This window comes from Lichenostomus cassidix, chromosome 9 (assembly GCF_008360975.1).
Source record: "Lichenostomus cassidix isolate B80296 chromosome 9, HeHo_3.0, whole genome shotgun sequence".
Lineage (NCBI taxonomy): Eukaryota > Metazoa > Chordata > Aves > Passeriformes > Meliphagidae > Lichenostomus > Lichenostomus cassidix.
In genome coordinates, this window is record NC_139490.1 from 17,402,270 (window position 1) to 17,414,457 (window position 12,188).

The 12,188-nt window shown below is 41.6% G+C and overlaps 1 long non-coding RNA gene across 1 annotated transcript in view; it reads left to right on the plus strand.

The window, feature by feature from the left end:
* The first annotated feature begins 11,302 nt into the window (after positions 1-11,302).
* LOC146433384 (uncharacterized) overlaps positions 11,303-12,188 on the plus strand; it is a 46,263-nt gene continuing 45,377 nt past the window's right edge. The window contains exon 1 of the long non-coding RNA XR_014854096.1: positions 11,303-11,429. This is a non-coding gene — a long non-coding RNA (uncharacterized LOC146433384). The remainder of the gene's footprint in view (positions 11,430-12,188) is intronic.

Below are 12,188 nucleotides of genomic sequence, written 5' to 3' on the forward strand. Positions count from 1 at the left end.
ATGTTCTGCTCTGCATTTATGTATGCAAATAAGTGACAAAGCATTTGCAGTTTGCAACTGAGAACCTATTTTTTCTTTAATCTGAGTCCTCATTCAGTTCCTGCAATGACCTGGCTGTGGCAAAGGTTCACAGTGTGGTATTTGAAAATAGTTTCTACCACCTTCATTGTATTTTAGCAATACTGACATGCCTGCACAGGCACACAGACATAGTCTAGACTTTATACCAGCAAAAAAGTGCATTTTCCAGTTTATTTCATGTGTAGTTCTGGAATTGAAACAAGCCATAGCCCTGGGGACTTCTTACATTGTGTTTGCATGGGGCTTTTCTCAGCACAGACACTTGGAACCCCAGCAGACACTGTTATGCTGGCAAAAGCTTCAAGTGTCAACCTTTATTTTCTTTAAAAATGCTTGGAATTCAGAATCCAGCCATCCTGCCCTTTCCCTTGCTTTTGGCCGCTAATGCTTTGCAGGAGGTTTGGTGATGGATTGGTGTGTCTGGGTGTTTGTTACACGCTGAAGTGCAATAGCCTGGGCAGGGTAAAGGCTTCAGAGGGATGGAGAAATCCTCCCTCAGCTTTCTGCCGAGCCCTAGGAACTCACGTCACATCTCATTCATTAGACAAACTAGCTGGCCTGAAAACAGCATGCAAAACACTCTGAATTACTGCGATGAGAAAGTTTAGTAATCTGTTCCCCTAAGGAGGACCAATAACTCAACTTTTAGACCTCAAAGAAAACCTGGTTTTGGAGGTCCGATTTAGGATGGCTTGCAAATGAATGGGGGGCAGTGTTTGTGAGGAGCTGGCAGCTAAAAACACGCATTTTGTTGGTTCAAAGTGGCAGGGCTGCCCCCTCACCTGTAATCTCTGCAGATTACCGCCTCCTGCTCCACTCACGGCGCTGACAATGAGCTGTTCATGGCACCGACCTGGGGCAGCCTCACAGCAACTCACATTTCTGCTCAAGGGATATAATTTCACTGCTTTGACACAGGCAGGATTTATAATAGCAGGGGATGATGGCTTTGCCCTATCTCAAATGAGTGACAATTCTCATATTCTCTCTCTGTTGAGCCTTGTTGCTCTCAATTCTAATGTGATTTTCAATCTTGCATATATCTATTTGCAAAGGTAAATGAGGTATTTCCTTGTATGGATGTAGGCAACTGATGAGAAGGTTTACTGAGGTGATTTTCAGCATAAACAACCTGAATTCAAACAGTTGTACAAAATACCAGGCACTGTCAATCCACAAAACTGATTTTCTCAGTCTCTGGAACTTCAGTCAGGAATTAATTAGCAAATTCCTAGTTTCTGAAGTAAGAAGAAACCTTTAATGTGTACCTGGTAATGTGACATATATGTCAGGACACAAGAACTAGGAGTTTTGGCATCAAGATTACCACTTCAGTTGGAGTGATACTGCATCAGAAAAGAGTTGTACATGGGGACAAGTCCTGGAAACATATTCAAATGCAAAGAGTTCAAAGACCTAAGTGACTGAGAAACAAAACCATGCCTCTGGTAATGTCTTCTAACAACTTAATTAGCTTCTCTATTAAAAAAATATGCATTTTAGTTCTAGTCTGAAGAGACTGGATTACTAATTTCTAGGTGTTGCATTTCTCTATGGTTCTCTTTCTGCTGTTATTAACACAAGATAACTTCTTCCCATAGGTGATGCCTCAGGTGTGTCTGTGCAGGCTCCAGACTCCTGCCTGCCTGTAGTGTAGACAAACACAGTTTGCTTTCTGAAGAAGAACCAGTCTCAGAGGGCTAACCCAGCATGAAGCAGAGGAGGATCAGCTGCAGAGAGGTTGGTGACAGCACAACGTGGGGTTAGTGACAACAGCCTGGAAACCCCTGAGCCAGACTGAGCTCTGTGCTCCCAGCCCGAGAGCTCTAGGTGTTGGTTTTGCCTCTCATTTTGCTCTGCTCTGAACACAGCAGCCTTTTACAGGTGAGATTATCCCCTGTGAAACCCTGCTCAGTAAAAGGATCCTTTCAGTACCGCTAACAGCATGAGTTGAGGAAAATGCTAACAATAATAGATTTTGTTCTGCATTCCCTAAATGGTCCAAACTCTCCCATTGATTTTAATAGCACTTTTGCCTGAGTAGTTGTTATGTGAGCAAGTTATGATTGAAATGGCCTAATTCTCATTTACAGGAAATGTGGATGAAATAGAAATATCCACAGCCAAGTCATCATTTTATGTGTGGTAGAAAGTAATTTTGCTTTAAAGGTGAAGGTACCACACTGAATTCCCTTCCTTTCTTTTAATTTCCCTCCACCATTGCCTCTGCTGCTTTTTACAGGTCTTTTTCCTCCTTTCTTGTCAGCTTCTTCTAGGGACTGGAAGCTGGATGGTAATTCTGTCTACAGCTCTGTTCAGCTCAGATTATGATTCCATGCTGGTCAAAAGTAGTTGCACAAATTCCTAAGCACACCAAGGATTTCCTTTTCTAATTAGAAAAATTCACCCCCAAACAAACTAGTTTAGAACTGAGGTACTGTCAGCCCAATGCAGAGCCCTTGCCTTCAACAGACTGAAAAAAAGAGATTTAAAAAATATGGTAAATTAACCTTTACCCCTTTGATCCCTCAAGTTAATCACATCCTTTTAGATTTCTGAGGTTTGTTTGGGTTTTTTCGCAGTATTTGGACCAAATTCATAGAACAAACAATCTAAAGTTCTGTGCTGAAGTGACAGATAATATTAGCAGATGTCTGTAGTCTTCAACAGCCTCATCATGCACTTTCAAGAACTAGACATATTGGTGGAAATGTCTCCCTGGTTCTGTGATGTAAGATGGCACTTGTATCAATCAAGGAAGCACTTAGGAAACTGAAGATAATGCTGTAGCTGAAGGATTTTTCCCCTGAAATTCTTGCTGCAGAAAAAAAGTACATTAAGATAAATATCCCAGTGTCAGATGCACACAAGGAGGCCTCTTTGTTGAACAATGTCAGCAGATTAAAGCAATAGAAACACACACTGCTGTCTTTCCACTGTTACTCCAGTGTAATTCTGATATCCTTCACTTGGTTGAAAAGAAAGCCATTCCAGCTTCTCACCAAGCCCATGACAGGAGAGTTCACTCCCTCATTTCTTTGTATTTATTAGAAAGAACTCTTTTTTTATGCCTATATATTAATTTCAGTAATTTTTTTGGGCCAGAATTAAAGCTTTATTCCCTTGAAAACTATGATTTGAAGTCGGGGCGTTACAGTTCCAAGCTACTGATTTGCATGTGTCCAGGTGTAACTTTGGTGTATGACCTGTATGTGAACCTGAGGGACAGAAAGGGAGGAGGGAGAGAAAGGGTTAAGGGAGGAGATGATCGTGGAAATGGAATAACCTTGCCTGATCATCACGAGAGAATAAATTCTCCAGGGGCCAAAGGATTATCGTGTCTACAAAGGTACAATAAAGGGGGAGGCTGAGCTACTCATAGTGTCATCACAGCTGTAATTCTCGAGCCATAAAACACCCCCAGTATGTCATTAATTCAGCCATCCTGGTTGCTGTAGAAATGGTATTCCAGTATTGCCATTAATTCATCTTTTTACCCACTAATACATTATTTTCTTCAGGGATTCATTGTTTTAACCCTCAAAGTGAATTAGCCTGTGGCATATTTCAAAGGTTTCCGCCCAATTAAATCCATCCAAGGACATCCACATTGCATCAGAGCCACTAGCAATACATTAGCAAAGATAAAAACCTCAGTCAAGATGGTAGGATATCTTTAATGGGACTTTATCACTGAGACTTGAAGTTATATTTACGTGAGAAGCAAAATGTGCTTGGCAATTCCCACAGAGATCATGCACTCTGAAATTACCTTAAAATGCACAATCACTAACAGCAGTATTTGTCACACTCAGTGCTTGTTAGCTTAGGCCAGATAATTACTTCTGAATAAATGCTGATTTGCCACAGAAAATACATAAAGCAGTAAACGTGTAACTAAAAATGATCATCAAACTCCAGTATTGCTGGCACTTGTTTTTTATGTTTGTGGGTGATGAAGGGTTTTTAGCTAAAAAGAAAATGAGCATGCACAGTGCTGATAGAGAGAATGGGGCACAGCAAAGCGGAATGAATGTGATAGGGGAACTGGCAGAGCAGGGGCTAAGCAGCTTTGGTGGACCTGAGCTTGTCTGAGGTCTCAGCACCATGTTCTGCAGAATGCAGCACCTATTTTGCTCATGCTTTTGCATTATCTGCCGTTTCCAGGCTTCCTGCTCCTCTGGATTAGGGAGAGCCCTCTGTGTGCAGCCCTAGTACTCAGTGTTTCTGCTCCCTGAGCAGCAGGCTGGAGAAGATAGCAATGGAAATCACAGATCAAACCCTCTGCTTCTCTCCCCTGCTCTCTGTGTGGAGTAAGCACAGCTGGGTGTTTGATTTTTGCTTATCATTATTTTCAGAAACTGAGATGAGAGAAGGTGTGATCTTTGTATTCCCACACTATTTCAAAGTCCATCTCCAAAGTATTTGAGCACCTGTCTCTCAGTCTCCTATCAGTCCAGGAACTTATCACTAGTGGGGCTTTATGCAGAACACCAGCTAGTCTCATTGGTACAGTTTCTCTTAGAAATTAAGGAGAAACATGTCAGGATATAATCTGTTTTCATGGTATTTGTACCTGTTTTTTATGTCACTGATATTTACAGGGACCTGGCCCTGCTCAGATGCAGAATTCTCTGGTTTCAGAAAACAGCAGTGCAGAACACAAAGACAGGACAGATTTTTACTGGGTATTTTACCACACCAGGGAAGGCATTTTAAACACAAATAGACAACATGTAGCACATGCACTATTAAGCTTTTACAGGGCATTATTCCACTCAAGGGATGCTTGTGGTGTGAAAAGAGAGAGAAACAACCCAGGACACAGGGAGCAAGAAAGATCTTTATGAGGAATTATCCCACACTGGGGAGGCTGCTATTGTGAACAGGGGGAAGGAAAACAAGGCAGGAGATAAAGACGAGAGATTTTAGTGGCTTTAACATCGCCACTGTGTGATCTAAAGCCACACTGGTAGCACTGGATGAAAAATGCACTCTGAAAAGCTCAGCCTAAGATCTCACTCTGTTTTCCTGTTTGGTAATTGAGAAGGTCGAACTGGGCAGTATTTTCCCCCCACATGCTTTGTTCTGGGGATATTTTTTGTCTCAGTCTATAGGATAAAATGACCAGTGAGGCACAAGCAAATGTACTTTTCAGAACTGATGTTTTTCAAATGCTGTGAAATAGAGCTGTATGAAAAATAAAGACCAGTGGGATTTTGTTGATAAAGGGAGTTCAAGCAGAATAGTTACTGAGTCGAGGTCAAAATAGGCAAATTGTTTCAGACAAAAGAAAGTACAGTTTCAAAATGCCACTTTTGTTGTGAATTTCGATGTGAATAAGAAAGTATGTTCTCTTAGATGTCTTTAAAAAGAATATTTATTTTCATCTTGACACAAAATACTTTGATCTTAGCATTTTTTTATTTTGTGAGATTCTCAGGAGCTAGAATTTTGATTTTGAACCATTCTGAATAAATTTTTTTTTGTCTTCACTTGTTCAGACAGCAATTGCAATTATGCAATTATTTGAGCACCGCCATCAGTAAAACATCATTCCTTATGGAGTATGATCCTACATTTTCCTGTACAAATATGTTATTCATGCCCTTCAGCATCTGAGAGGCATGAATTCTTCTTATAGCTGGGCATTTATAAAGTTTCTGTGCAATCCCTGCTGTCTAATAAGGAGACACCATGATGTAGCTCTTCTCAGGATCAGGTCTCATGACATCCTTCTTTTCTCAGCTTGACTGAAATCTGCAGGAAATGCTCTTTGGAGTTCTATTTCTGCACTTACAAATGTAGCTGCAATGAGATGATTATCACAGAAGTTACAGCAGGGAGCAGACAGAGCCAGCAGGTTCCTGCAGCTCTTTTCCCCCAAGTAAAAGAAGTAAGGGCTGCTCAGGGGGTCAGCTTCCCTGGCAGCATTCCCTGTGCATCTCCCCAGGGTCTGTCCCAGGGTTTGGGAGCCCTGGGAGAAAAGAGCCTGACTGCCAGGGGGAACACAGACCTGGCAAATAGGGTCACTGCTGCACTGCCACAACCTCCAGAGCAGCAAACAGCCTGCCCTGCCTTCCCAGGAGCTGCTGCATCCTCTTCAATGCATGGAGAGCTGCATCCTCTTTAATGCATGGAGAGCTGCATCCTCTTCAATGCATGGAGAGCTGCATCCTCTTTAATGCTCGGAGAGCTGCATCTCTCCAGCTCTAAACCAGGGATATTGTCCTGCTCTATGCCATGCTGCAGGTACAGCTGTGATATTGATTATAAGATACTCAGATATGATGGGAAAGAAGGTGATATAAGCAGCTTTATATGATTTAGTAGCCTGTGTGAATGTTTTAAGAGGTTTTCCAGGTCATTCTGTAGCATTTAATAGGCTAGTGTGTCCTTGTGAGTCTGCAATTAAAAAAACTCAACAAAACAACAGGACCATGCCTAACAATCCAACTGCATAAAAAGCAGGGCTCAGTTTCTCCTATTAAATTCTGTGGTCTAACAAATAACTGGTTTGGTGCAATGTCATGGCTGATAAACTCTGGGAGGCTTTTCCATAGAAAAGTGTGATTGTGAAATCAAATTTTCTGGAAAAGAGGAATGAAAAACTCAAGTACATGAAAGTCACAAAGGTAGGAAGAGTTGACAATTAAAGTGAGATCAAAACAAAGGGATGAGATACAGACGGTGACTTTTTCAAAGAAGTTGGACAAAGTCCTCAGCAGCTAAGAGAATAATAACAATAGCATAAAGAAATATGAAGGAGGGTGGGAATGAGAAAGAAACCTGGAATGTGGAAATCAATCCAGTGGGTGGAAAAAGAACAATTGTTAGGATTTGTGTGCCTTGGCTAGCACAGACTCACCAGTATGCAGTTGCTAGTTTCTAAGACTCCTGTGATTCAGTAATTTCTTCATTTTTTTCCTTGCATTTTTGGGAGAAAGAGCCTCAAACCATCATAACTACACCTTGAACACTGTGGTTGATTGAAGAAAATTGGAATATCCTATATATAGAAGAGAACTGTATTTCAGCATTTATTTTTATCAATGTAGCATCCCTCTGCTCAGGTGTTTGTGTGCTGCTGATCAGGAATGTTTCTGTTCAGGCCATGTTAATGTGCAAACATATATTTAGTTCTGCTCTAAATGGACCTATTTTGTCTTTAATTTTTTTTTCTTTTTTTTTTTTTCTCTCTCCCTGCAATTTCTGCAAGTATTCCAGTAAGAAGAAACATAATCTCTCTTCCTTCATCCAGACTGGTACAGCTTCCTAAATCAGGCTTGTTCTGAGAGCTCATCAAACCAAGAGAATATAACATTGTCCTGGGTAATAAAATTAGGGGAAGCAAGGAGCTACATCTTGTAAGTGATACAATTTAAGCTTTGTCAGGATTTTTCTGGGGTCATAGTCCAAGGGACTGCTGGTGACAAAGAGAAACCTTTCCTAGCCATGCCTGGCACTGCTCAGGACCTGGGTGAGGACAATTAGAGCATTCCCACCTGACTCGGAGCTGCTACAGGGCAGACCCTGCCTCTGACACTGGTAAACCCAAACTGCTGCGTGTTTCAGCTGGAGTTACAAAATAAATTGTTTGCAGAGCTTTCTCCTAACTGTTCTGTCACCGACTTTCAAGAGTAAATAGATATTTGTTGAATTTGGCAGCTGAGTATCTTACTCTTTGAGTAGACACATCTGCAGGGGCACACCTCACAAAATCACCTGAATGGCTTGTGTGTGGCCATGACTCACACTCCCCACGGGAATGCCAGAGGTATCTGGCAGCCTTATCAATGTGTTTTTGCCTTGGAACAGAGTGAGAGGCTGCCAGCAACCTCTGGGGGCAGCTGGAGGCAAACTGGAAAGAAAGACCCTGGGAAAGGTGTGGTGGAGAAAGCCCCTGCAGTGCTCTGCTGCTAAAAACTTGCTTGATGCTGGAAGGTGTTTGCGCCTGACAGTCAGGTGTGCACAAAAGCTTTGGTCACTGCATGAACATATCCTCTGGTGGTACATAACTTGTTCATCCAGCAATTGGTATTGCTGCTGTCCTCAAATCCACATCTTTGCAACTAACACAGCTAGATTAAGACTCAAATTATTAGGCATAGACCAAAAAGTCTGAAAGTCATGGCCCTAACAAAATTATTTTACCAAGGTGGGTTCTTCAAAGTTGTGAAAAAAGACCTGTGACCCAAGCCACAGTGTGACTGAAGGATACCTGATGCCCAGGAACATCTTTCTCGCTCTGCAGCTGACACAAACCAAATTTGGGTTGTGTGAACTGTTCACTGTAATGGGTGATAAACTCTGGAAAGCGTTGGAGGTTGTGGATGTGTCTTTGGTGAAGCAAATAAAAGTGGCTTTTCAAGCATGATAATTGAGTTTGTTTCGTGACAGAGAGGGTGGAAGCTGTGCAGCCTCCCTTTCCTTTGTGACTTGCCCAGAAGGCAGTGGTTCTGTGTGTGCACCTGGTGGGACTGCTGGGACCCCCTGGAAAAGAGAGAAGGCTCAGAGGAGATGTGCCAGGGGGATGTGGAGCTCAGGAATAACACAGGACAGGACTGACCCACAGAGGGTCCAGAGCTCTGTTTTTGATAAACGCCCTGAGTTCCTTAAAGGATTGTGAGTGTCTCCCTGAGTTAGCCAGAGCAGTGTGCCAAACAAGAAATCCTCTGCTACACCAGCTATCCTTAAATAAGTGAATTTGATATGAAACATTCCACCCTCTCAGTATGGAATGTCTAAAGGAACCTGGACAGAGAACATGAACTCTGGTACCACTAGAGAAATGGGATGTGGAGGAGACCCTGAGAGCCATGCTACACTGGGATATAATGATCCTGTCCATTGTGTTCTGCTTCCTGATAGGTGTTCATGTCCAGGCTAGGCTGAGCTGTGTGATTGTCTGTGTGGTTTTATGTAGCAAATTCAAGGTTAGGCTTCTGGCTCTCTCACTGGTAGAGGGACAGAGAGGAAAACACTCATTTATAATAGCTGAATTTTCTAGTTATACCTTTTGGGTTGAGCTTTAATATTTTTTTTGCATGCTCTGAATCCTGATAATGATTACAATAATTTTTCTGCTCTGTTCGGAATGCATTTTTTTAGATTATTTAGATTATTTTGTTCTCCCATCTTATTCCTTTATTTTTCCTTTATTTTTGCTCACTGCTGGGCTTGCAAGTAAATTTGCCCAAAACAGCAAACAAGAACCTGAAAGTAACCTGTGTGCTCAGAAGAAAGGAATTGGGGTTGCTACTTTATTTGTCTGGCCTGGATTCAGCAGAGAGCAGGTCTGCTTCTCTTTATATCACCAATATATCTGTTCACATGGAAGGACTGTGAGCTAAAAGCAGGAGGCCATCTAATATTACTTTTCACTTCCAGATTTTCTCTGCTTACAAATATCACTTACAAGGTTTGTGTAAATTACAAGCATGATGAACTCAGAGTAGCTACAGTAAGTTTAAAATGTCTGTACAGGGATAATAAGGAGATTGTGAAAATCTGCCCTAGGAAGTCCTGGGGACATTTTCAGGTAATTAATGCAATGTGTGGAAACTTGAAATCAGCACTGGCTTTTTTTGTTTGTTTGTTTTATAAACTAGTAATTTAGGGGTACATTATAGGAGCACATTAAATTAACCATTATTAGATGAGGAAATGTTAAGATTATTAAGATAATAAAAACCAATTAGTGTAGGGTTTTTTGTGTATAACATGGGTCTCTTATAGGAAACCTATTATACAGGAGGGACTATAAATATTTGGGGAAATATTTCAGGCAGAAGCTGGGGTTTCAGGTTCTTGAGCTTTTTTTTTTTTTTCAGCAGAAAAAGAGTGCTTTGTGAACAATGTTCTCTTTGAAACACAGTGATGTGATGCTAGGATAGAAAAAAGTGGTTCCCTCAAGAGGATTTCAGGTAGTGTGTAAGAAGTTTGTCCATTAGTATTTTGGGAGTAAATTGTGGTGGCTGGAAGAAGAACATAAAATTGGTTATTTGTTCATTTAATGAATTTGCCTCTTTGGCCATGCTGGAAATGTTTGGATATCATTCCTGGAAAGTTAATGCATCAGATTTTCTTCTGGTCAATCAGTGAATTGGAACTATTTCCACTGACATTGAAAGATTGACATCAATGTAAGGATACTGGAAATGAGATATGAATCTTTCCTAGTTGATATCTTGATAAAGGAGAACATGATTCTGTGAAAATATTTACAGTAGGAGGTGGAAGATGTTTTTAATAGGAAGGCAATGCACTTTCATAGTGACACAAATCTTCTCAGACAGTTTGTATTCTCACATTGTTTTAATTTTGCTCCTGTGGCTGTGACAAATTATAAGATTTTTATGACTACTCTAGGCAGAAATTATACAAGGTCAATAATTCCTCCATTATAATTTTATGATATCAGACACCCTTACAATCCTGCATCATGTTAATTTAGCTGTTTCCTGGGCTGTTATCTGGGTCTCTGCTATTGATTCTTGTTGGTCAGGTTGTTGCTGTGCCCAAACCCATTTTTTCAGATTAGCCTCAAGCTGGAGCCAATTAAGGAGACCTTCATGACAAGTGTGTTTCCCATCTGGTAGTTCATCCAAATGATCTCTCTTCATTTGCTAATCCCAAATGCCAGGTCCTGGTGTGACAAACTCTTGTCCTTCAGAATTACCTTCATCTCACAGAGCATGGCTGTCAACCCAAATTTCATTTGATTCTTCTGTGGGATAGATCTTTTGGGGATGCTGTATCCAGCCAACATGGGATGGCCTTCACAGACCTCCCACTTTGGGAAGAACCAGTGTTGGCCTTGAAAGGACCTATGGGCTGAAAAGATAACTTCAGCTTTGCAGAGAAATGCATAATTGCACATCCTTTGGATGTACCAGGTTGTGTGCCTGTTGCTGAGTCAGAGGCACTGTGCTAGCATGGCTCACCTGGCTGCTGTTGGAAATTAGGACCTTTTTTTCAAAAGGAAGAGTGAATTCCTGGTCCCCACACCGTGTCTATCTGCTGTTTTCTATCATCCCTGGACTAGAGGTTGTAATTTTGAAATACCTTCTTTGGAAAGACCATAAGTGATATCTATCACTTTGTTGTTTGTTTGGCTGGTTTTGCTTTATATTTTTTTCAAACCTCCACAAGTTTTTTATATGTCCTGAGTGCACCAATAAGCCTTAATTCTCCTGATGAGGACCACCTGAGACCTTCACCCCTCCCTTGGGCATCCAGGAGCTTTTTGAGGTCAAACTGAGACTTTCATTGCTGGTCTGAGCTGGAGGAGAAGAGAAGAGCAGAGCAGAGGAGGGACAGCAGCAGCGTAGCCATTATCAGTGAGAGTAAGGCTGTGGTTGGGGTGGGAAATCTAAACAGCAGCGGCTCTTTAGGGCAGCAGCTATACCTGGGCTGGGGCCGTGAGCCTAGGCCTGAGTTTAAATTATATTCCTGTTCCTGGCTGTGCTGCAGGTCCTGGGGCAGGGAGGGTCTATTGGTGTCCTCAGGGTTCTTACTGTTGTAGCTGAAATGTGTGCTTGTGTGAGCTTCTGTGGGGGTTTATGTGCTGAAAGGGCATCTCTGTCAGGTTAAAGGTAAGCTAGGCAGGGAAGTTTCTGAGTTTTAGCTTTTTAGTCTCCAGGTTTGTCCTCTGGTTTTGAGCAGATTGTTTTCAAAAATGAATGTGGCAGCTAAGAAAAAAAAAAAAATCTGAGTTTCACCTGGTTTTATCTGGGAGAAAAATGATTTGCTGCAAACCTATTATTCAGCCTTTATTTTATTAAAAAATTGGCCCAAATTCTCTTGACATCCTGATCTTATGTGCACCTTTGAGCAAAGCAGGTCTGAGCTTCGTGCTTGGAACCAAATCTGCAATGAGGCCAAGGCTCTGAGCGTTTGTTTTGCTGGCTGCCATCTCGCAGTGCGCCATTGCGTATCTGTGTGCAGAATATCTATAGCAGTCATTAACGTGGGCTCATTACAGCCTGCCATCTGTAGTGGTGACAAAATGAGCTACATTATTGCATCAAAATGCTGTGATCTTGAAACGATTTTGCCCTGTATCTTCCTCAAAACGTGTGCAAAGCAGTCAGGGAAATTAACAC